The sequence below is a fragment of the Carica papaya genome, chromosome 8, assembly GCF_054855325.1.
Source record: "Carica papaya isolate Zhongbai chromosome 8, ASM5485532v1, whole genome shotgun sequence".
NCBI lineage: Eukaryota > Viridiplantae > Streptophyta > Magnoliopsida > Brassicales > Caricaceae > Carica > Carica papaya.
The window spans coordinates 18,520,957-18,541,371 of NC_142316.1; the positions used below are offsets into that span (position 1 = coordinate 18,520,957).

A 20,415-nucleotide genomic window follows, 5' to 3' on the forward strand; every position below is an offset into this window, starting at 1 on the left:
TTCCTAAGAAAATGGGTGTAATATAAGGACTTCTTTAGAGGTCACCCATCCGAGTACTTTTCTCGCCCAAGCACCCTTAACTGTGGAGTTCTGATAGAATCTGTTGCATTAGTGCTGGTATGATCCCTCATGTTTCATTCTGCACTGGAAATACATACACTCTTTCTCCTTCCATCCCCCCTCCCGTCATTTGTTTCCTTGTGCATGCACTCTACATCTCTCTTTCTCCTTCTAATATCAAGTAATATGCCCCGGCACCGTGACTCATCTTTGCAAATGAACCAGCAGTTTATAATTCCATTCGCGCGTAATGTCGAACAACCCATCCGAAAAAAATAGGTGCAACACGAGGGCTTCCAAAGTGGTCACCCATCTGAGTACTACTCTCGCCCAAGCACACTTAACTGCAGAGTTCTGATGGGATCCGGAGCTTTAGTGCTGGTATGTGCGCACCTGTTTAATTTTGCGCTGCAAATACATACACTCCTTCTCCTTTCTTCCCCTCCCAACATTTGTTTCCTTGTGCGTTCACACTTCACCTCTCATTCTCGTTCTAATATCGACTAAAACACCCCTGCTTCATGACTCACATTTGCGTATAAACCAGCGGACCATAGTTCCAGACGCGCGTAACGTCGAACGACCCGTCTGAAAAAAAATTGGTGCGACACGAGGACTTCCCAGGAGGTCACCCATCCGAGTACTAATCTCGCCCAAGCACACTTCACTGCGGAGTTCTGATGGGATCCGGTGCATTAGTGCTGGTATGATCGCAACTGTTTAATTTTGCGCTGCTAATACATAAACTCATTCCCCTTTCTTCCCCCTCCCGTCATTTGCTTTTTTGTGCGTGCGCACTGCACCTGTCGTTCTCGTTCAAATATCAAGTAAAATGCCACGGCGCCGTGACTCACATTTGCGAATAAATCTGCAGACCATAATTAAAGTCGCGCGTAACGTCGAACGGCATATCTGAAAAAAAGAAAATGGGTGCAACACGAGGACTTCGCAAGAAAATTGGTGAAATATAAGGACTTCGCAGGAGGTAACCCATGCTAGTACTACTCTCGCCCAAGCACCCTTACCTACAGAGTTCTGATAGAATCCGATGCATTAGTGCTGGTATGATCGCACCTGTTTCATTTCGCGCTGCAAAAACATACTCCTTCTCCTTTCTTCCCCTCCCGTCATTTGTTTCCTTGTGCGTGCGCACTGCACCTCTCGTTCTCGTTCAAATATCAAGTAAAATGCCACGGCGCCGTGACTCACATTTGCGAATAAATCTGCGGACCATAATTAAAGTCGCGCGTAACGTCGAACGGCACATCTGAAAAAAAGAAAATGGGTGCAACACGAGAACTTCCCAGAAGGTAACCCATCATTGTACTACTTTCGCCAAAGCACACTTAACTGCGTAGTTCTGATGGGATCCGGTGCATTTGTGTTGGTGTGACCGCACCTGTTTAATTTCGTGCTGAAAATACATACACTCCTTCTTCCCTCCTCCCCTCCCATCATTTGTTTCCTTGTGCGTGCACTATGCATATCTCTTTCTCGTTCTAATATCAAGTAATATGCCCCGGCGCCGTGACTCACCTTTGCAAATGAACCAGCGGTTTATAATTCCATTTGCGCGTAACGTCGAAAAACCCATCCGAAAAAAAATAGGTGCAACACGAGGGCTTCCCAAGTGGTCACCCATCCGAGTACTACTCTCGCCCAAGCACACTTAACTGCAGAGTTCTGATGGGATCCGGTGCAGTGCTGGTATGATCGAACCTGTTTAATTTCGCGCTGCAAATACATAAACTCCTTCTCCTTTCTTCCCCCTCCCATCATTTGTTTCTTTGTGCGTGCGCACTGCACCTCTCGTTCTCGTTCAAATATCAAGTAAAATGCCACGGCGCCGTGACTCACATTTGCGAATAAATCTGCGGACCATAATTAAAGTCGCGCGTAACGTCGAACGGCACATCACAAAAAAGAAAATGGGTGCAACACGAGAACTTCCCAGGAGGTAACCCATCATTGTACTACTTTCACAAAAGCACACTTAACTGAGGAGTTCTGATGGGATCCGGTGCATTTGTGCTGGTATGATCGCACCCGTTTAATTCCGCGCTGCAAATACATAAACTCCTTCTCCTTTCTTGCCCCTCCCGTCATTTGTTTCCTTGTGCGTGCGCACTGCACCTCCTGTGCTCGTTCTAATATAAAGTAAAATGCTACGGTGCCGTGACTCACATTTGCGAATAAATCTGCGGACCATAATTAAAGTCGCGCGTAACGTCGAATGGCACATCTGAAAAAAAGAAAATGGGTGCAACACGAGAACTTTCCAAGAGGTAACCCATCATTGTACTACTTACGCCAAAGCACACTTAAATGGAATTTCTGATGGGATCCGTTGCATTTGTGCTGGTGTGACCGCACCTGTTTAATTTCGTGCTGAAAATACATACACTCCTTCTTCCCTCCCCTCTCCCATCATTTGTTTCCTTGTGCGTTCACACTGCACCTCTCCTTCTCGTTCTAATATCGATTAAAATGCCTCTGATTCTTGACTCACATTTGCGTATAAACCAGCGGACCATAGTTCCAGTCGCGCGTAACGTCGAATGACCCATCTGAAAAAAAATTGTTTCAATACGAGGACTTCCCAAGAGGTCACCCATCCGAGTACTACTCCCGCCCAAGCACACTTAACCGCAGAGTTCTGATGGGATCCAGTGCAGTAGTACTGGTATGATGCCACTTGTCTAATTTTGCGCTTCAAATACATACACTCATTCTCTTTTCTTCCTCATCCTGTCATTTGTTTTTTTGTGCGTGCGCACTGCACCTCCCGTACTCGTTCTAATATCAAGTAAAATGCCACGGCGCCGTGATTCACATTTGCGAATAAATCTGCGGACCATAAATCAAGTCGCGCGTAACGTCGAAAGAATCATCTGCAAAAAGATGGGTGCAACACGAGGACTTCCTAAGAAAATGGGTGAAATATAAGGACTTCGCAGGAGGTCACCCATCCTAGTGCTTCTCTCGCCCAAACACCCTTAACTTGCGGAGTTCTGATAGAATCCGTTGCATTGGTGCTCGTATGATTGCTCATGTTTCATTCTATGCTGCAAATACATACACTTTTTCTCCCTCCATCGCCCCTCCCGTCATCTGTTTCCTTGTGCGTGCACTCTGCACCTCTCTTTCTCGTTCTAATATCAAGTAATATGCCCCGGCACCGTGACTCACCTTTGCAAATGAACCAACGGTTTATAATTCCATTCGCGCGTAACGTCGAACAACCCATCCGAAAAAAAATTGGTGCAACACAAGGGCTTCCCATGTGGTCACCCATCTGAGTACTACTCTCGCCCAAGAACACTTAACTGCGGAGTTCTGGTGGGATCCAGAGCTTTAGTGCTGGTATGATCGCACCTGTTTAATTTCGTGCTGAAAATACATACACTCCTTCTCCTTTCTTCCCCCTCCCATCATTTGTTTCCTTGTGCGTTCACACTTCACCTCTCATTCTCGTTCTAATATCGATTAAAGTGCCCCTGCTTCTTGACTTACATTTGCGTATAAACCAGCGGACCCTAGTTCCAGACGCGCGTAACGTCGAAGGACCCGTCTGAAAAAAAATTGGTGCGACACGACTCACATTTGCGCATAAACCTGAGGACCATAATTCAAGTCACGCGTATCATCGAAAGAATCATCTGCAAAAAAATGCGTGCAACACGAGGACTTCACAAGAAAATGGGTGAAATATAAGAACTTCGCAAGAGGTAACCCATGCTAGTACTACTCTCGCCCAAGCTCCCTTACCTACGGAGTTCTGATAGAATCCGTTGCATTAGTGCTGGTATGATCGCACCTGTTTCATTTCTTGCTAAAAATACATACATTCCTTCTCCTTCCCTCCCCCTCCCATCAATTGTTTTCTTGTGCGTTCACACTGCACCTCTCCTTCTCGTTCTAATATCGATTAAAATGCCCCTGCTTCTTGACTCACATTTGCGTATAAACCAGCGGACCCTAGTTCCAGTCGCGCGTAACGTCGAACGACCTGTCTGAAAAAAAATTTGTGCGACACGAGGACTTCCCAGGAGTTCACCAATCCGAGTACTACTCTCGCCAAAGCACACTTAACTGCGGAGTTCGGACGGGATCCGGTGCATTATTGCTGGTATGATCCACCCGTTTAATTCCGCGCTGCAAATACATAAACTCCTTATCCTTTCTTCCCCCTCCCGTCATTTGTTTCCTTGTGCGTGCGCACTGCACCTCCCATGCTAGTTCTAATATCAAGTAAAATGCTACGATGCCGTGACTCACATTTGCGAATAAACCTAAGGATCATAATTCAAGTCGCGCGTATCGTCGAAAGAATCATCTGCAAAAAAATGGGTGGAACATGAGGACTTCCTAAGAAAATGGGTGAAATATAAGGACTTCGCAGGAGGTCACCCATCCTAGTGCTACTCTCGCCCAAACACCCTTAACTTGCGGAGTTCTGATAGAATCCGTTGCATTGGTGATGGTATGATTGCTCATGTTTCATTCTGCGCTGCAAATACATACACTTTTTCTCCCTCCATCCCCCCTCCCGTCATTTGTTTCCTTGTGCGTGCACTCTGCATCTCTCCTTCTCGTTCTAATATCGATTAAAATGCCCCTGTTTCTTGACTCACATTTGCGTATAAAGTCGCGCGTAACGTCGAACGACACATCTGAAAAAAAAAAAATGGGTGCAACACAAGAACTTCTCACGAGGTAACCCATCATTGCACTACTTTCCCCAGAGCACACTTAACTGCGGAGTTCTGATGGGATCCGGTGCATTTATGCTGGTATGATCGCACCTGTTTAATTTCGCGCTGCAAATACATAAACTCCTTCTCCTTTCTTCCCCCTCCCGTCATTTGTTTCCTTGTGCGTGCGCACTGCACCTCTCGTTCTCGTTCAAATATCAGGTAAAATGCCACGGCGCCGTGACTAACTTTTGCGAATAAATCTGCGGACCATAATTAAAGTCGCGCGTAACGTCGAATGGCACATCTGAAAAGAAGAAAACGGGTGCAACACGAGAACCTCCCAAGAGGTAACCCATCTTTGTACTACTATCGCCCAAGTACACTTAACTGCGGAGTTTTGATGGGATCCGGTGCATTTGTGCTGGTGTGACCGCACCTGTTTAATTTCGTGCTGAAAATACATACACTCCTTCTTCCCTACCCCCCTCCCAACATTTGTTTCCTTGTGCGTTCACACTGCACCTCTCCTTCTCGTTCTAATATCGATTAAAATGCCTCTGATTCTTGACTCACATTTGCGTATAAACCAGCGGACCATAGTTCCAGTCGCGCGTAACGTCGAACGACCCATCTAAAAAAAATTGTTGCGATACGAGGACTTCCCAAGAGGTCACCCATCCGAGTACTACTCTCGCCAAAGCATACTTAACTGCAGAGTTCTAATAGGATCCAGTGCATTAGTGCTGGTATGATGCCACTTGTTTAATTTTGCGCTGCAAATACATAAACTCCTTATCCTTTCTTTCCCCTCCCGTCATTTGTTTCCTTGTGCGTGAGCACTGCACCTCCCGTTCTCGTTCTAATATCAAGTAAAATGCTACAGCGCCGTGACTCACATTTGCGAATAAACCTGAGGACCATAATACAAGTCGCGCGTAACGTCGAAAGAATCATCTGCAAAAAAATGGGTGCAACACGAGGACTTCACAAGAAAATTGGTCAAATATAAGGACTTCGCAGGAGGTAACCCATGCTAGTACTACTCTCGCCCAAGCACCCTTACCTACGGAGTTCTGATAGAATCCGTTGCATTAGTGCTGGTATGATCGCACCTGTTTCATTTCGCGCTGCAAATACATACACTCCTTCTCCTTTCTTCCCCCTCCCGTCATTTGTTTCCTTGTGCGTGCGCACTGCACCTCTCGTTCTCGTTCAAATATCAAGTCAAATACCACGGCGCCGTGACTCACATTTGCGAATAGATCTGCGGACCATAATTAAAGTTGCGCGTAACGTCGAACGGCACATCTAAAAAAAAGAAAATGGGTGCAACACGAGAACTTCCCAGGAGGTAACCCATCATTGTACTACTTTCGCCACAGCACACTTAACTGCAGAGTTCTGATGGGATCCGGTGCATTTGTGCTGGTGTGACCGCACCTGTTTAATTTCGTGCCGAAAATACATACACTCCTTCTTCCCTTCCCCCTCCCATCATTTGTTTCCTTGTGCGTTCACACTGCACCTCTCCTTCTCGTTCTAATATCGATTAAAATGCCCCTGATTCTTGACTCACATTTGCGTATAAACCGGACCATAGTTTCAGTCGCGCGTAACGTCGAACGACCCATCTGAAAAAAAATTGTCGTGATACGAGAACTTTCCAAGAGGTCACCCATCCGAGTATTACTCTCGCCCAAGCACACTTAACTGCAGAGTTCTGATGGGATCCAGTGCATTAGTGCGGGTATGATGCCACTTGTTTAATTTTTTGCTCCAAATACATACACTCTTTCTCTTTTCTTCCTCCTCTCGTCATTTGTTTCCTTGTGCGTGCGCACTGCACCTCCCGTACTCCTTCTAATATCAAGTAAAATGCCACGGCCTTGTCACTCACATTTGCGAATAAACCTGCGGACCATAAATCAAGTCGCCCGTAACGTCGAAAGAATCATCTGCAAAAAGATGGGTGCAACACGAGGACCTCCCAAGAAAATGGGTGAAATATAAGGACTTCGCAGGAGGTCACCCATCTGAGTACTTTTCTCGCTCAAGCACCCTTAACTGCGGAATTCTGATAGAATCCGTTGCATTAGTGCTGGTATGATCCCTCATGTTTAATTCCGTACTGCAAATACATACATTCTTTCTCATTCAATCCCCCCTCCCGTCATTTGTTTTCTTGTGCGTGCACTCTGCATCTCTTTTTCTCGTTCTAATATCAAGTAATATGCCCCGGCACCGTGACTCACCTTTGCAAATGAACCAGCGGTTTATAATTCCATTCATGCGTAACGTCTAACAACCCATCTGAAAAAAAATAGGTGCAACACGAGGGCTTCCCAGGTGGTCACCCATCCGAGTACTACCCTCGCCCAAGCACACTTAACTGCGGAGTTCTGATGGGATCCGGAGCTTTAGTGCTGGTATGATCGCACCTGTTTAATTTTCCGCTGTAAATACATACACTCCTTCTCCTTTCTTCCCCCTCCCGTCATTTGTTTCCTTGTGCGTTAACACTTCACCTCTCATTCTCCTTCTAATAGCGATTAAAATGCCCCTACTTCTTGACTCACATTTGCGTATAAACCAGCGGACCCTAGTTCCAGACGCGCATAACGTCGAACGACCCGTCTGAAAAAAAAACTGGTGCGACACGAGGACTTCCCATGAGGTCACCCATCCGAGTACTATTCTCGCCCAAGCACACTTAACTGCGGAGTTCTAAAGGGATCCGGTGCATTAGTGCTGGTATGATCGCACCGGTTTAATTTCGCGCTGCAAATACATAAACTCCTTCTCCTTTCTTCCCCCTCCCGTCATTTGTTTCCTTGTGCGTGCGCACTACACCTCTCGTTCTCGTTTAAATATCAAGTAAAATGCCACGGCGCCGTGACTCACATTTGCGAATAAATTTGTGGACAATAATTAAAGTCGCGCGTAACGTCGAACGACACATCTGAAAAAAAGAAAATGGGTGCAACCCGAGGACTTCACGAGAAAATGGGTGAAATATAAGGACTTCGCAGGAGGTAACCCATGCTAGTACTACTCTCGCCCAAGCACCCTTACCTACGGAGTTCTGATAGAATCCGTTGCATTAGTGCTGGTATGATCGCACATGTTTCATTTCGTGCTGAAAATACATACACTCCTTCTCCTTCCCTCCCCCTCCCATCAATTGTTTCCTTGTGCGTTCACACTGCCCTCTCTTTCTCGTTCTAATATCGATTAAAATGGCCTTGCTTCTTGACTCTCATTTGCGTATAAACCAGCGGACCCCAGTTCCAGTCGCGCGTAACGTCGAACGACCCGTCTGAAAAAAAATTAGTGTGACACGAAGACTTCCCAGGAGGACACCCATGCGAGTACTACTCTCCCCCAAGCACACTTAACTGTAGAGTTCTGATGAGATCCGGTGCATTAGTGCTGGTATGATCGCACTCGTTTAATTCTGCGCTGCAAATACATAAATGCCTTCCCCTTTCTTCCCCCTACCGTCATTTGTTTCCTTGTGCGTGCGCACTGCACCTCCCGTGCTCGTTCTAATATCAAGTAAAATGCTACGGTGCCGTGACTCACATTTGCGAATAAACCTGACGACCATAATTCAAGTCGCGCTTATCGTCGAAAGAATCATCTGCAAAAAAATGGGTGCAACACGAGGACTTCCTAAGAAAATTGGTGAAATATAAGGACTTTGCAGGAGGTCACCCATCCTAATGCTACTCTCGCCCAAGCACCCTTAACTTGCGGAGTTCTGATAGAATCCGTCGCATTGGTGCTGGTATGATTGCTCATGTTTCATTCTGCACTGCAAATACATACACTTTTTCTCCCTCCATCCCCCCTCCCGTCATTTGTTTCCTTGTGCGTGCACTCTGCATCTCTCCTTCTCGTTCTAATATCGATTAAAATGCTCCTGCTTCTTGACTCACATTTGCGTATGAACCAGGGGACCCTAGTTCCAGTCGCGCGTAACGTCGAACGACCTGTCTAAAAAAAAAATTAGTGCGACACGAGAACTTCCCAGGAGGTCACCCATCCGAGTACTACTCTCGCCCAGGCACACTTAACTGCGGAGTTCTAATGGGATCCGGTGCATTAGTGCTGGTATGATCGCACCTAATTAATTTCGCGCTGCAAATACATAAATTCCTTCCCCTTTCTTCCCCCTCCCGTCATTTGTTTCCTTGTGCGTGCGCACTGCACCTCTCGTTCTCATTCAAATATCAAGTAAAATGCCACGACGCCGTGACTCACATTTGCGAATAAATCTGTGGACCATAATTAAAGTCGCGCGTAACGTCAAACGACACATCTGAGAAAAAGAAAATGGGTGCAACACGAGAACTTCCCACGAGGTAACCCATCATTGTACTACTTTCACCAAAGCACACTTACTGCAGAGTTCTGATAGGATCCGGTGCATTAGTGCTGGTATGATCGCCCCTGTTTAATTTTGCGGTGCAAATACATAAACTCATTCCCCTTTCTTCCCCCTCCCGTCATTTGTTTCCTTGTGCGTGCGCACTGCACCTCCCATTCTCGTTCTAATATCAAGTAAAATGTCACGGCACCGTGACTAACATTTGCGAATAAACCTAAGGAGCATAATTCAAGTCGCGTGTAACGTCGAAAGAATCATTTGTAAAAAAATGGGTGCAACACGAGGACTTCACAAGAAAATGGGTGAAATATAAGGACTTCGCAGGAGGTAACCCATGCTAGTACTACTCTCGCCACAGCACCCTTACTTACGGAGTTCTGATAGAATCCGTTGCATTAGTGCTGGTATGATCGCACCTGTTTCATTTCGTGCTGAAAATACATACACTCCTTCTCCTTCCCTCCCCCCCCCCATCAATTGTTTCCTTGTGCGTTCACACTGCACCTCTCCTTCTCGTTCTAATATCTATTAAAATGCCCCATCTTCTTGAATCACATTTGCGTATAAACCAGCGGACCCTAGTTCCAGTCGCGCGTAACGTCGAACGACCCGTCTGAAAAAAAATTGGTGCGACACGAGGACTTCCCAGGAGGTCACCCATCCGAGTACTACTCTTGCCCAAGCACACTTAACTGCGGAGTTCTGATGGGATCCGGTGCATTAGTGCTGGTATGATCGCACCCGTTTAATTCCCCGCTGCAAATACATAAATTCCTTCTCGTTTCTTCCCCAGCCCGTCATTTGTTTCTTTGTGCGTGCGCACTGCACCTCCCGTTCTCGTTCTAATATCAAGTAAAATGTCACGGCACCGTGACTCACATTTGCGAATAAACCTGAGGACCATAATTCAAGTCGCGCGTAACGTCGAAAGAATCATTTGCAAAAAAATGGGTGCAACACGAGGACTTCACAAGAAAATGGGTGAAATATAAGGACTTCGCAAGAGGTCACCCATCCTAGTGCTACTCTCGCCCAAGCACCCTTAACTTGCGGAGTTCTGATAGAATCCGTTGCATTGGTGCTGGTATGATTGCTCATGTTTCATTTTGCGCTGCAAATACATACACTTTTTCTCCCTCCATCCCTCCTCCCGTCATTTGTTTCCTTGTGCGTGCACTCTCCATCTCTCCTTCTCGTTCTAATATCGATTAAAATGCCCCTGCTTCTTGACTCACATTTGCGTATAAACCAGTGGACCCTAGTTCCAGTCGCGCGTAACGTCGAACGACCCGTCTGAAAAAAAAAATTAGTGCGACACGAGGACTTCCCAGGAGGTCACCCATCCGAGTACCACTCTCGCCCATTCACACTTAACTGCGGAGTTCTGATGGGATCCGGTGCATTAGTGCTGGTTTGATCGCACCCGCTTAAGTTCGCGCTGCAAATACATAAACTAGTTCTCTGTTCTTCCCCCTCCCGTCATTTGTTTCCTTGTGCGTGCGCACTGCACCTCTCGTTCTCGTTCAAATATCAAGTAAAATACCACAGCGCCGTGACTCACATTTGCTAATAAATCTGCGGACCATAATTAAAGTCGCGCGTAACGTCGAACGGCACATCTGAAAAAAAGAAAATGGGTGCAACACGAGAACTTCCCAGGAGGAAACCCATCATTGTTCTACTTTCGTCAAAGCACACTTAACTGCGGAGTTCTGATGGGATCCGGTGCATTTGTGCTGGTGTGAGCGCACCTGTTTAATTTCGGGATGAAAATACATACACTCCTTCTTCCCTCCCCCCTCCCATCATTTGTTTCCTTGTGCATTCACACTGCACCTCTTCTTCTCGTTCTAATATCGATTAAAATGCCCCAGATTCTTGACTCACATTTGCGTATAAACCAGCGGATTATAGTTCCAGTCGCGCGTAAAGTCGAACGACCCGTCTGAAAAAAAATTGGTGCGACATGAGGACTTCCCAAGAGGTCACCCATCCGAGTACTACTCTCGCCCAAGCACACTTAACTGCGGAGTTCTGATGGGATCCGGTGCATTAGTGATGGTATGACCGCACCCGTTTAATTTCGCGCTGCAGATACATAAACTCCTTCTCCTTTTTTCCCCCTCCCGTCATCTGTTTCCTTGTGCGTGCGCACTGCACCTCTCGTTCTCGTTCAAAAATCAAGTAAAATACCACGGCGCCGTGACTCACATTTGCGAATAAATCTGCGGACCATAATTAAAGTGGCGCGTAACGTCGAACGGCACATCTGAAAAAATGAAAATGGTTGCAACACGAGAACTTCCCAGGAGGTAACCCATCATTGTACTACTTTCGCCAAAGCACACTTAACTGCGGAGTTCTGATGGGATCCGGTGCATTTGTGCTGGTGTGACCGCACCTGTTTAATTTCGTGCTGAAAATACATACACTCCTTCTTCCCTCCCCCCCTCCCATCATTTGTTTCCTTGTGCGTTCACACTGCACCTCTCCATCTCGTTCTAATATCGATTAAAATACCCCTGATTCTTGACTCACATTTGCGTATAAACCAGCGGACCATAGTTCAAGTTGCACGTAACGTCGGACGACCCGTCTAAAAAAAAATTGGTGCAACACAATGACTTCCCAGGAGGTCACCAATCTGAGTACTACTCTCGCCCAAGCACACTAAACTGCGGAGTTCTGATGGGATCCAGTGCATTAGTGCTGGTATGATCGCACCCGTTTAATTCCGCGCTGCAAATACATAAACTCCTTCTCCTTCCTTCCCCCTCCCATTATTTGTTTCCTTGTGCGTGCGCACTGCACCTCCCGTGCTCGTTCTAATATCAAGTAAAATACTACGGTGCCGTGACTCACATTTGCGAACAGACCTGAGGACCATAATTGAAGTCCTGCGTAACGTCGAAAGAATCATCTGCAAAAAAATGGGTGCAACACGAGGACTTCACAAGAAAATAGGTAAAATATAAGGACTTCGCAGGAGGTAACCCATGCTAGTACTACTCTCGCCCAAGCACCCTTACCTACGGAGTTCTGATAGAATCCGTTGAATTAGTGCTGGTATGATCGCACTTGTTTCATTTCATGCTGAAAATATATACACTTCTTCTCCTTCCCTCCCCCTCCCATCAATTGTTTCCTTGTGCATTCACACTGCACCTCTCTTTCTCGTTCTAATATCGATTAAAATGCCCCTACTTCTTGACTCACATTTGCGTATAAACAAGCGGACCATAGTTCCAGTCGTGCGTAACGTCGAACGAACCGTCTGAAAAAAAATTGGTGCGACACGAGGACTTCCCAGGAGGTCAACCATCCGAGTACTACTCTCACCCAAGCACACTTAACTGCGGAGTTCTGAGGGGATACGGTGCATTAGTGCTGGTATGATCGCACCCGTTTAATTTTGCGCTGCAAATACATAAACTCCTTCTCCTTTCTTCCCCCTCCCGTCATTTGTTTAATTGTGCGTGCGCACTGCACCTCCCGTGCTCGTTCTAATATCAAGTAAAATGCTACGGTGCTGTGACTCACATTTGCGAATAAAACTGAGGACCATAATTCAAGTCGCGCGTATCGTCAAAAGAATCATCTGCAAAAAAATGGGTGCAACACGAGGACTTCCTAAGAAAATGGGTGAAATATAAGGACTTCGCAGGAGGTCACCCATCCTAGTGCTACTCTCGCCCAAGCACCCTTAACTTGCGGAGTTCTGATAGAATCCGTTGCATTGGTGCTGGTATGATTGCTCATGTTTCATTCTGCGCTGCAAATACATACACTTTTTCTCCCTCCATCCCCCCTCCCATCATTTGTTTCCTTGTGCGTGCACTCTGCATCTCTCCTTCTCATTCTAATATCGATTAAAATGCCCCTGCTTCTTGAGTCACATTTGCGTATAAACCAGTTGACCCTAGTTCCAGTCGCGTGTAACGTCGAACGACCCGTCTGAAAAAAAAATTAGTGCGACACGAGGACTACCCAGGAGGTCTCCAATCCGAGTACTACTCTCGCCCCAGCACACTTAACTGCAGAGTTCTGATGGGATCCGGAGCTTTAGTGCTGGTATGATCGCACCTGTTTAATTTCGCGCTGCAAATACATACACTCCTTCTTCTTTCTTCCCCCTCCCGTCATTTGTTTCCTTGTGCGTTCACACTTCACCTCTCATTCTCGTTCTAATATCGATTAAAATACCGCTGCTTCTTGACTCACATTTGCGTATAAACCAGCGGACCCTAGTTCCAGTCGCGCGTAACTTCGAACGACCCGTCTGAAAAAAAATTGGTGCGACACGAGGACTTCCCAGGAGGTCACCCATCCGAGTACTTCTCTCGCCCAAGCACACTTAACTGCGGAGTTCTGATGGGATCCGGTGCATTAGTGCTGGTATGATCACACCCATTTAATTCTGCGCTGCAAATACATAAACTCCTTCTCCTTTCTTCCCCCTCCCGTCATTTGTTTCCTTGTGCGTGCGCACTGCACCTCCCGTGCTCGTTCTAATATCAAGTAAAATGCTACGGTGCCGTGACTCACATTTGCGAATAAACCTGAGGACCATTATTCAAGTTGCGCGTAACGTCGAAAGAATCATCTGCAAAAAAATGGGTGCAACACGAGGACTTCCTAAGAAAATAGGTGAAATATAAGGACTTCGCATGAGGTCACCCATCCTAGTGCTACTCTCGCCCAAGCACCCTTAACTTGCGAAGTTCTGATAGAATCCGTTGCATTGGTGCAGGTATGATCGCTCATGTTTCATTCTGCGCTGCAAATACATACACTCTTTCTCCCTCCATCCCCTCTCCCGTTATTTGTTTCCTTGTGCGTGCACTCTGCATCTCTCCTTCTCGTTCTAATATCATGTAAAATGCCCTAGCATCGTGACTCACCTTTGCGAATGAACAAGCGGTTTATAATTGCATTCGCGCGTAACGTCGAACGACCCATCCGAAAAAAAATGGGTGCAACACGAGGACCTCCCAGGAGGTCACCAATCCGAGTACTACTCCCGCCCAAGCACACTTAACTGCTGAGTTCTGATGGGATACGGTGCATTAGTGCTGGTATGATGGCACCTATTTAATTTCGCGCTGCAAATACGTACACTCCTTCTCCTTTCTTCCCCTTCCCGTCATTTGTTTCCTTGTGCGTGCGCACTGCACCTCTCGTTCTCGTATAAATATCAAGTAAAATGCCACGGCGCAGTGACACACATTTTCGAATAAATCTGCGGACTATAATTAAAGTCGCGCATAACGTCGAATGGCACATCTGAAAAAAAAAATGGGTGCAACACGAGAACTTCCCAGAAGGTAACCCATCCTTGTACTACTTTCGCCAAAGCACACTTAACTGCGGAGTTCTGATGGGATCCGGTGTATTTGTGCTGGTGTGATAGCACCTGTTTAATTTCGTGCTGAAAATAAAAACACTCCTTCTCCTTCCCTCCCCCCTCCCATCATTTGTTTCCTTGTGCGTTCACACTGCACCTCTTTTTCTCGTTCTAATATCGATTAATATGCCCCTACTTCTTGACTCACATTTGCGTATAAACAAGTGGACCATAGTTCCAGTTGCGCGTAACGTCGAACGACCCGTCTGAAAAAAAATTTGTGCGACACGAGAATTTCCCAGGAGGTCACCAATTCGAGTACTACTCTCCCCCAAGCACACTTAACTGCAGAGTTATGATGGGATCTGTTGCATTAGTGCTGGTATGATCGCATCCGTTTAATTTCGCGCTGCAAATACATAAACTCCTTCTCCTTTCTTACCCCACCCGTCATTTGTTTCCTTGTGCGTGCACACTGCACCTCCCGTGCTCGTTTTAATATCAAGTAAAATGCTACGACGCCGTGACTCACATTTGCGAATAAACCTGAGGACCAAAATTCAAGTCGTGTGTAACGTCTAAAAAATCATTTGCAAAAAAATGGGTGCAACACGAGTACTTCCCAAGTGGTCACCCATTCGAGTACTACTCTCGCCCAAGCACACATAACTGCGGAGTTATGATGGGATCGGTTGCAATAGTGCTGGTACGATCGCACCTGTTTAATTTCGCGCTGCAAATACACAAACTCCTTCTCCTCTCTTCCCCCTCCCGTCATTTGTTTCCTTGTGCGTGCACTCTGCATCTTTTTTTCTCGTTCTAATATCAAGTAATATGCCCCGGCACTGTGACTCACCTTTGCAAATGAACCAGTGGTTTATAATTCCATTCGCGCGTAACGTCGAACAACCCATCCGAAAAAAAATAGGTGCACCACGAGGGCTTCCCAAGTGGTCACCCATCCGAGTACTACTCTCGCCCAAGCACACTTAACTGCGGAGTTCTGATGGGATCCGGAGCTTTAGTGCTGGTATGATTGCACCTATTTAATTTCGCACTGCAAATACATACACTCCTTCTCCTTTCTTCCCCCTCCCGTCATTTGTTTCCTTGTGCGTTCACACTTCACCTCTCATTCTTGTTCTAATATCGATTAAAATACCCCTGCTTATTGACTCACATTTGCGTATAAACCAGTGGACCCTAGTTCCAGACGCGCGTAACGTCGAACGACCCGTCTGAAAAAAATTGGTGCGACACGAGGACTTCCCAGGAGGTCACCCATCCGAGTACTAATCTCGCCCAAGCACACTTCACTGCGGAGTTCTAATGGGATCCGGTGCATTAGTGCTGGTGTGATCGCACCTGTTTAATTGTTGCGATACGAGGACTTCCCAAGAGGTCACCCATCCGAGTACTACTCTCGCCCAAGCACACTTAACTGCAGAGTTCTGATGGGATCCAGTGCATTATTGCTGGTATGATGCCACTTGTTTAATTTTGTGCTTCAAATACATACGCTCCTTCTCTTTTCTTCCTCCTCCCGTCATTTGTTTCTTGTGGTGCGCACTGCACCTCCCGTACTCGTTCTAATATCAAGTAAAATGCCACGACGCCGTGACTCACATTTGCGAATAAACCTGCGGACCATAAATCAAGTCACGCGTAACGTCGAAAGAATCATCTGCAAAAAGATGGGTGCAACACGAGGACCTCCCAAGAAAATGGGTGAAATATAAGGACTTCGCAGGAGGTCACCCATCCGAGTACTTTTCTCGCCCAAGCACCCTTAACTCCGGAGTTCTGATAGAATCCGTTGCATTAGTGCTGGTATGATCCCTCATGTTTCATTCTGCACTGCAAATACATACACTCTTTCTCCTCCCATCCTCCCTCCCGTCATTTGTTTCCTTTTGCGTGCACTCTGCATCTCTCTTTCTCGTTCTAATATCAAGTAATATGCCCCGGCACCGTGACTCACCTTTGCAAATGAACCTGCGGTTTATAATTCCATTCGCGCGTAACGTCGAACAACCCATCCGAAAAAAAAATAGGTGCAACAGGAGGGCTTCCCAGGTGGACACCCATCCGAGTACTACTCTGGCCCAAGCACACTTAACTGTGGAGTTCTGATGGGATCCGGAGCTTTAGTGCTGGTATGATCGCACCTGTTTAATTTCGCGCTACAAATACATACACTCCTTCTCCTTTCATCCCCCTCCCGTCATTTGTATCCTTGTGCGTTCACACTTTACCTCTCATTCTCGTTCTAATTTCGATTAAAATGCCCCTGCTTCTCGACTCACATTTGCGTATAAACCAGCGGACCCTAGTTCCAGACGCGCGTAACGTCGAACGACCCATCTGAAAAAAAATTGGTGCGACACGAGGACTTCCCAGGAGGTCAACCATCCAAGTACTAATCTCGCCAAGCACACTTAACTGCGGAGTTCTGATGGGATCCGAGGCTTTAGTGCTGGTATGATCGCACCTGTTTAGTTTCGCGCTGCAAATACATACACTCCTTCTCATTTCTTCCCTCTCCCGTCATTTGTTTCCTTGTGCGTTCACACTTCACCTCTCATTCTCGTTCTAATATCGATTAAGATGCCCCTGCTTCTTGACTCACATTTGCGTATAAACCAGCGGACCCTAGTTCCAGACGAGCGTAACGTCGAAAGAATCATCTGCAAAAAGATGGGTGCAACACGAGGACCTCCCAAGAAATTGGGTGAAATATAAGGACTTCGCAGGAGGTCACCCATCCGAGTACTTTTCTCGCCCAAGCACCCTTAACTGCGGAGTTCTGATAGAATCCGTTGCATTAGTGCTGGTATGATCCCTCATGTATCATTCTGCACTGCAAATACATACACTCTTTCTCCTCCCATCCTCCCTCCCGTCATTTGTTTCCTTTTGCGTGCACTCTGCATCTCTCTTTCTCGTTCTAATATCAAGTAATATGCCCCGGAACCGTGACTCACCTTTGCAAATGAACCTGCGATTTATAATTCCATTCACGCGTAACGTCGAACAACCCATCCGAAAAAAAAATAGGTCCAACACGAGGGCTTCCGAGGTGGACACCCATCCGAGTACTACTCTCGCCCAAGCACACTTAACTGCGGAGTTCTGATGGGATCCGGAGCTTTAGTGCTGGTATGATCGCACCTGTTTAATTTCGCGCTGCAAATACATACACTCCTTCTCCTTTCTTCCCCCTCCCGTCATTTGTTTCCATGTGCGTTCACACTTTACCTCTCATTCTCGTTCTAATTTCGATTAAAATGCCCCTGCTTCTCGACTCACATTTGCGTATAAACCAGCGGACCCTAGTTCCAGACGCGCGTAACGTCGAACGACCCGTCTGAAAAAAAATTGGTGCGACACGAGGACTTCCCAGGAGGTCAACCATCCGAGTACTAATCTCGCCAAACACACTTAACTGCGGAGCTCTGATGGGATCCGGGGCTTTAGTGCTGGTATGACCGCACCTGTTTAGTTTCGCGCTGCAAATACATACACTCCTTCTCCTTTCTTCCCCCTCCCGTCATTTGTTTCCTTGTGCGTTCACACTTCACCTCTCATTCTCGTTCTAATATCGATTAAAATGCCCCTGCTTCTTGACTCACATTTGAGTATAAACCAGCGGACCCAAGTTCCAGACGAGCGTAACGTCGAACGACCCGTCTGAAAAAAAATTGGTGCGACACGAGGACTTCACAAGAAAATGGGTGAAATATAAGCACTTCGCAGGAGGTAACCCATGCAAGCACTACTCTCGCCCAAGCATCCTTACCTACGAAGTTCTGATAGAATCTGTTGCATTAGTGCTGGTATGATCGCACCTGTTTCATTTCGTGCTGAAAGTACATACACTCATTCTCCTTCCCTCCCCCTCCCATAATTTATTTCCTTGTGCGTTCTCACTGCACCTCTCCTTCTGGTTCTAATATCGATTAAAATGCCCCTTCTTTTTGACTCACATTTGCGTATAAACCAGCGGACCCTAGTTCAAGTCGCGCGTAACGTCGAACGATCCGTCTGAAAAAAAATTGTTGCGACACGAGGACTTCCCAGGAAGTCACCCATTCGAGTACCACTCTCGCCCATGCACACTTAACTGCGGAGTTCTGATGGGATCCGGTGCATTAGTGCTGGTATGATCGCACCTGTTTAATTTCGCGCTGCAAATACATACACTCCTTCTCTTTTCTTCCCCCTCCCGTCATTTGTTTCCTTGTGCGTGCGAACTGCACCTCCCGTACACGTTCTAATTTCAAGTATAATGCCACGGCGCCGTGACTCACATTTGCGAATAAACCTGCGGACCATAAATCAAGTCGCGCGTAACGTCGAAAGAATCATCTGCAAAAAGATGGGTGCAACACGAGGACCTCCCAAGAAAATGGGTGAAATATAAGGACTTTGCAGGAGGTCACCCATCCGAGTACTTTTCTCGCCCAAGCACCCTTAACTGCGGAGTTCTGATAGAATCCGTTGCATTAGTGCTGGTATGATCCCTCATGTTTCATTCTGCACTGCAAATACACACACTCTTTCTCCTCCCATCCCCCCTACCGTCATTTGTTTCCTTTTACGTGCACTCTGCATCTCTCTTTCTCGTTCTAATATCAAGTAATATGCCCCGGCACCGTGACTCACCTTTGCAAATGAACCTGCGGTTTATAATTCCATTCGCGCGTAATGTCGAACAACCCATCCGAAAAAAAAAAGGTGCAACACGAGGGCTTCCCAGGTGGACACCCATCCGAGTACTACTCTCGCCCAAGCACACTTAACTGCGGAGTTCTGATGGGATCCGAAGCTTTAGTGCTGGTATGATCGCACCTGTTTAATTTCGCGCTGCAAATACATACACTCCTTCTCCTTTCTTCCCCCTCCCGTCATTTGTTTCCTTGTGCGTTCACACTTTACCTCTCATTCTCGTTCTAATTTCGATTAAAATGCCCCTACTTCTCGACTCACATTTGCATATAAACCAGCGGACCCTAGTTCCAGACACGCGTAACGTCGAACGACCCGTCTGAAAAAAAATTGGTGCGACACGAGGACTTCCCAGGAGGTCAACCATCCGAGTACTAATCTCGCCAAGCACACTTAACTACGGAGTTCTGATGGGATCTGGGGCTTTAGTGCTGGTATGATCGCACCTGTTTAGTTTCGCGCTGCAAATACATACACTCCTTCTCCTTTCTTCCCCCTCCCGTCATTTATTTCCTTGTGCGTTCACACTTCACCTCTCATTCTCGTTCTAATATCGATTAAAATGCCCCTGCTTCTTGACTCAAATTTGCGTTAAAACCAGCGGACCCTAGTTCCAGACGAGCGTAACATCGAACGACCCGTCTGAAAAAAAATTGGTGCGACACGAGGACTTCACAAGAAAGTGGGTGAAATATAAGCACTTCGCAGGAGGTAACCCATGCTAGTACTACTCTCGCCCACGCACCCTTACCTACGGAGTTCTGATAGAATCTGTTGCATTAGTGCTGGTATGATCGCACCTGTTTCATTTCGTGCTGAAAATACATACACTCATTCTCCTTCCCTCCCCCTCCCATAATTTGTTTCCTTGTGCGTTCACACTGCACCTCTCCTTCTCGTTCTAATATCGATTAAAATGCCCCTTCTTTTTGACTCACATTTGCGTATAAACCAGCGGAACCTAGTTCAAGTCGCGCGTAACGTCGAACGACCCGTCTGAAAAAAAATTGTTGCGACACGAGGACTTCCCAGGAGGTCACCCATCCGAGTACCACTCTCGCCCAAGCACACTTAACTGCGGAGTTCTGATGGGATCCGGTGCATTAGTGCTGGTATGATCGCACCTGTTTAATTTCGCGCTGCAAATACATACACTGCTTCTCTTTTCTTCCCCCTCCCGTCATTTGTTTCCTTGT

The 20,415-nt window shown here is 46.7% G+C and overlaps 10 non-coding genes and 29 pseudogenes across 10 annotated transcripts; all 39 read right to left on the reverse strand.

Moving 5' to 3' along the window:
* Positions 1–336: 336 nt before the first annotated feature.
* LOC148247660 (5S ribosomal RNA) lies at positions 337–455 on the reverse strand (annotated as a pseudogene).
* A 204-nt stretch (positions 456–659) lies between these two features.
* Positions 660–778, reverse strand: LOC148247661 (5S ribosomal RNA). Its single transcript, XR_015814903.1, has one exon. It is a non-coding gene; the product is annotated as a 5S ribosomal RNA (ribosomal RNA).
* Positions 779–1,342: 564 nt separating this feature from the next.
* Positions 1,343–1,461, reverse strand: LOC148247662 (5S ribosomal RNA; annotated as a pseudogene).
* A 204-nt stretch (positions 1,462–1,665) lies between these two features.
* Positions 1,666–1,781, reverse strand: LOC148247663 (5S ribosomal RNA; annotated as a pseudogene).
* Positions 1,782–1,989: 208 nt separating this feature from the next.
* Positions 1,990–2,108, reverse strand: LOC148247664 (5S ribosomal RNA; annotated as a pseudogene).
* Positions 2,109–2,637: 529 nt separating this feature from the next.
* On the reverse strand, positions 2,638–2,757 carry LOC148247665 (5S ribosomal RNA; annotated as a pseudogene).
* Positions 2,758–3,318: 561 nt separating this feature from the next.
* LOC148247666 (5S ribosomal RNA) lies at positions 3,319–3,437 on the reverse strand (annotated as a pseudogene).
* A 1,311-nt stretch (positions 3,438–4,748) lies between these two features.
* LOC148247667 (5S ribosomal RNA) lies at positions 4,749–4,867 on the reverse strand (annotated as a pseudogene).
* A 209-nt stretch (positions 4,868–5,076) lies between these two features.
* Positions 5,077–5,195, reverse strand: LOC148247668 (5S ribosomal RNA; annotated as a pseudogene).
* An 885-nt stretch (positions 5,196–6,080) lies between these two features.
* Positions 6,081–6,199, reverse strand: LOC148247669 (5S ribosomal RNA; annotated as a pseudogene).
* Positions 6,200–6,401: 202 nt separating this feature from the next.
* Positions 6,402–6,518, reverse strand: LOC148247670 (5S ribosomal RNA; annotated as a pseudogene).
* Positions 6,519–7,078: 560 nt separating this feature from the next.
* On the reverse strand, positions 7,079–7,197 carry LOC148247671 (5S ribosomal RNA). Its single transcript, XR_015815687.1, has one exon. It is a non-coding gene; the product is annotated as a 5S ribosomal RNA (ribosomal RNA).
* Positions 7,198–7,403: 206 nt separating this feature from the next.
* LOC148247672 (5S ribosomal RNA) lies at positions 7,404–7,522 on the reverse strand. The gene has a single exon (XR_015815106.1). It is a non-coding gene; the product is annotated as a 5S ribosomal RNA (ribosomal RNA).
* Positions 7,523–8,084: 562 nt separating this feature from the next.
* LOC148247673 (5S ribosomal RNA) lies at positions 8,085–8,203 on the reverse strand (annotated as a pseudogene).
* Positions 8,204–8,765: 562 nt separating this feature from the next.
* LOC148247674 (5S ribosomal RNA) lies at positions 8,766–8,884 on the reverse strand. The gene has a single exon (XR_015815695.1). It is a non-coding gene; the product is annotated as a 5S ribosomal RNA (ribosomal RNA).
* An 887-nt stretch (positions 8,885–9,771) lies between these two features.
* Positions 9,772–9,890, reverse strand: LOC148247675 (5S ribosomal RNA). Its single transcript, XR_015814547.1, has one exon. It is a non-coding gene; the product is annotated as a 5S ribosomal RNA (ribosomal RNA).
* A 563-nt stretch (positions 9,891–10,453) lies between these two features.
* LOC148247676 (5S ribosomal RNA) lies at positions 10,454–10,572 on the reverse strand (annotated as a pseudogene).
* A 209-nt stretch (positions 10,573–10,781) lies between these two features.
* On the reverse strand, positions 10,782–10,900 carry LOC148247677 (5S ribosomal RNA; annotated as a pseudogene).
* A 203-nt stretch (positions 10,901–11,103) lies between these two features.
* On the reverse strand, positions 11,104–11,222 carry LOC148247678 (5S ribosomal RNA; annotated as a pseudogene).
* Positions 11,223–11,431: 209 nt separating this feature from the next.
* On the reverse strand, positions 11,432–11,550 carry LOC148247679 (5S ribosomal RNA; annotated as a pseudogene).
* A 204-nt stretch (positions 11,551–11,754) lies between these two features.
* Positions 11,755–11,873, reverse strand: LOC148247680 (5S ribosomal RNA; annotated as a pseudogene).
* Positions 11,874–12,432: 559 nt separating this feature from the next.
* LOC148247681 (5S ribosomal RNA) lies at positions 12,433–12,551 on the reverse strand (annotated as a pseudogene).
* A 562-nt stretch (positions 12,552–13,113) lies between these two features.
* On the reverse strand, positions 13,114–13,232 carry LOC148247682 (5S ribosomal RNA; annotated as a pseudogene).
* A 205-nt stretch (positions 13,233–13,437) lies between these two features.
* On the reverse strand, positions 13,438–13,556 carry LOC148247683 (5S ribosomal RNA). Its single transcript, XR_015815875.1, has one exon. It is a non-coding gene; the product is annotated as a 5S ribosomal RNA (ribosomal RNA).
* A 561-nt stretch (positions 13,557–14,117) lies between these two features.
* LOC148247684 (5S ribosomal RNA) lies at positions 14,118–14,236 on the reverse strand (annotated as a pseudogene).
* A 207-nt stretch (positions 14,237–14,443) lies between these two features.
* Positions 14,444–14,562, reverse strand: LOC148247685 (5S ribosomal RNA; annotated as a pseudogene).
* A 206-nt stretch (positions 14,563–14,768) lies between these two features.
* On the reverse strand, positions 14,769–14,887 carry LOC148247686 (5S ribosomal RNA; annotated as a pseudogene).
* Positions 14,888–15,092: 205 nt separating this feature from the next.
* LOC148247687 (5S ribosomal RNA) lies at positions 15,093–15,211 on the reverse strand (annotated as a pseudogene).
* A 205-nt stretch (positions 15,212–15,416) lies between these two features.
* Positions 15,417–15,535, reverse strand: LOC148247688 (5S ribosomal RNA). Its single transcript, XR_015814633.1, has one exon. It is a non-coding gene; the product is annotated as a 5S ribosomal RNA (ribosomal RNA).
* Positions 15,536–15,739: 204 nt separating this feature from the next.
* On the reverse strand, positions 15,740–15,858 carry LOC148247689 (5S ribosomal RNA). Its single transcript, XR_015815210.1, has one exon. It is a non-coding gene; the product is annotated as a 5S ribosomal RNA (ribosomal RNA).
* A 6-nt stretch (positions 15,859–15,864) lies between these two features.
* Positions 15,865–15,982, reverse strand: LOC148247690 (5S ribosomal RNA; annotated as a pseudogene).
* Positions 15,983–16,542: 560 nt separating this feature from the next.
* LOC148247691 (5S ribosomal RNA) lies at positions 16,543–16,661 on the reverse strand (annotated as a pseudogene).
* A 205-nt stretch (positions 16,662–16,866) lies between these two features.
* On the reverse strand, positions 16,867–16,984 carry LOC148247692 (5S ribosomal RNA; annotated as a pseudogene).
* Positions 16,985–17,545: 561 nt separating this feature from the next.
* LOC148247693 (5S ribosomal RNA) lies at positions 17,546–17,664 on the reverse strand (annotated as a pseudogene).
* A 205-nt stretch (positions 17,665–17,869) lies between these two features.
* On the reverse strand, positions 17,870–17,987 carry LOC148247694 (5S ribosomal RNA; annotated as a pseudogene).
* A 559-nt stretch (positions 17,988–18,546) lies between these two features.
* On the reverse strand, positions 18,547–18,665 carry LOC148247695 (5S ribosomal RNA; annotated as a pseudogene).
* A 560-nt stretch (positions 18,666–19,225) lies between these two features.
* LOC148247696 (5S ribosomal RNA) lies at positions 19,226–19,344 on the reverse strand. Its single transcript, XR_015814447.1, has one exon. It is a non-coding gene; the product is annotated as a 5S ribosomal RNA (ribosomal RNA).
* A 205-nt stretch (positions 19,345–19,549) lies between these two features.
* Positions 19,550–19,667, reverse strand: LOC148247697 (5S ribosomal RNA; annotated as a pseudogene).
* A 559-nt stretch (positions 19,668–20,226) lies between these two features.
* On the reverse strand, positions 20,227–20,345 carry LOC148247698 (5S ribosomal RNA). The gene has a single exon (XR_015815038.1). It is a non-coding gene; the product is annotated as a 5S ribosomal RNA (ribosomal RNA).
* Positions 20,346–20,415: the final 70 nt, after the last annotated feature.